Source organism: Geospiza fortis, unplaced genomic scaffold (assembly GCF_000277835.1).
Source record: "Geospiza fortis unplaced genomic scaffold, GeoFor_1.0 scaffold14, whole genome shotgun sequence".
NCBI lineage: Eukaryota > Metazoa > Chordata > Aves > Passeriformes > Thraupidae > Geospiza > Geospiza fortis.
Window position 1 is genome coordinate 860,711 of NW_005054512.1, and position 1,715 is coordinate 862,425.

Genomic DNA, 1,715 nt, shown 5'->3' on the forward strand with positions numbered 1-1,715 from the left:
TCCTCCCTCGTGCCCCCGCCGTGCCGGAGCAGGGGATGCGTTGGGAGCGTCGCTGCTGCTGAATTTCCAGCTGTAAATTTGGGATGGAGACAGGGCCGTGCCCATCCCTCTGGGAAAAGGACGGAGGGACAGATTCCTGTCCTCTCAGAGGGGACAAACAGCTCCTTCCACTGCAGCCTGGGTCCTCCCCAAGCGCTGTGGGAATGAGCGTAAATTGCTGGGTTTATAATAATAATAATAGGGGGGTTGAAGACTCCTGGCAGTGGGCAGGACTGTGTTGGGGCTGGAGAGGACATGGGGGACACAGGGATGTGGCTCATGTCCCTGAGGGATTTGGTGTCCCCAGCTGTGTCCTCCTCACAGCCTGTCTGATTCTGTATCCCGGTGTTGTCGCCTTCCCTCACCACGATGTGATGATTTTTGGTTTGGGGGCGTCCCCTGGCTTGATCCCCTGCCTGTGACAGCCCCTGTGACACCATGTCCTGCCGTGGGTGATGTCAGTGCTCTCTGCCCACCCAGGGGCAGTTTGGGGACAGTTCTGTGTGCCCCTGTCTCACAGGAGATGTGGGCAGAGGATGTGACCGGGTTGTGGAGGAGCGGGGACACGGGGGCTGTGCTGTGGCTGCCGGGGGACAAAGGTGACACCCAGAGGGGACAAAGGTGACCCCCAGAGGGTGGGCACCCTCACCTGTGACCCCACGCCAGAGCTCTCAGCTGGGGTTTTTTGGGATCTCCCCTAAAAAAGCAGCTTCCAGTTGTCGGGTGGTGAGTCCTGCTCAGGCAGGGGACACGTTGGGAGCCAGGTGGGCACCTGGGACCTTGAACCCCTCCTTGCCCCAGCACCCCAAGGTGCTCACAGGGCCTCAGGACTGCAGGATGGTGACAGCAGTTGGTGAATCATTATTTAATATTTTTAAAGCATGAGGGTTATTTTTAGGAGGGGTGGAGGGAGCCCAATTCCTGTGAAAAATCCCTGGGATTTGCTGTGTCCCACAGCAGTGGGAAGGCACTGGGAGCTTCCTTGGCCACTGAGCTGGAGCAGCAGCAGCTACCTGGGGGCCAGGACACCCTAAAATTGGGCTTCAGGACCTCACCATTGCCCGGAGGACAAGCAGGGATTCAGGACATGGATTCACTTCCCCAGCTCTGTCCCAGTCCAGCAGGATGTGCTGGGTTTGGGAAGATGCCGCTGTCGCTGAGCTGGGGATGCTCAGGAGCCTGGATGGATCAGCACGACCTGGGAATGCTGAGTGTCACCCTGGAGCGATGCTGTGGGACCAGAGCCCTTCCTTGTGTGCCAGGCTGGCATCCAGAGGGACACTGGAGCTGTGGCAGAGGTTTGCTGCCATCACCCCTGCGGGATCCATCCACGCCGGGCCGGGCGGCGCCTCCCGGATTCCCCATGGAAGAGGCACAGAGGGAGTTGTTCCTGGGAAGAGGACATTCCTGGGAAGAGGACATTCTTAGGAAAAGGACATTCCTGGGAAGAGGACGTGGTGGCTGGACATGGCTCATCCAGGTGACACCAAGAAGGGGACCCCGGTGGCCTTGTGATTTCAGCACAGGGTCCTGGTGAGAAGCGCTTCCCGCAGCCAAGGGATGCTCCTGCTTCCTCTGCTCTCTTCCCAACGCCTCAAATATGAAATGCAGCATCCCGCTCCCCTCCGTGGGCACCCAGCAGCATCCCCAGAGCAGCATTCCCAGCACAGCCCTGC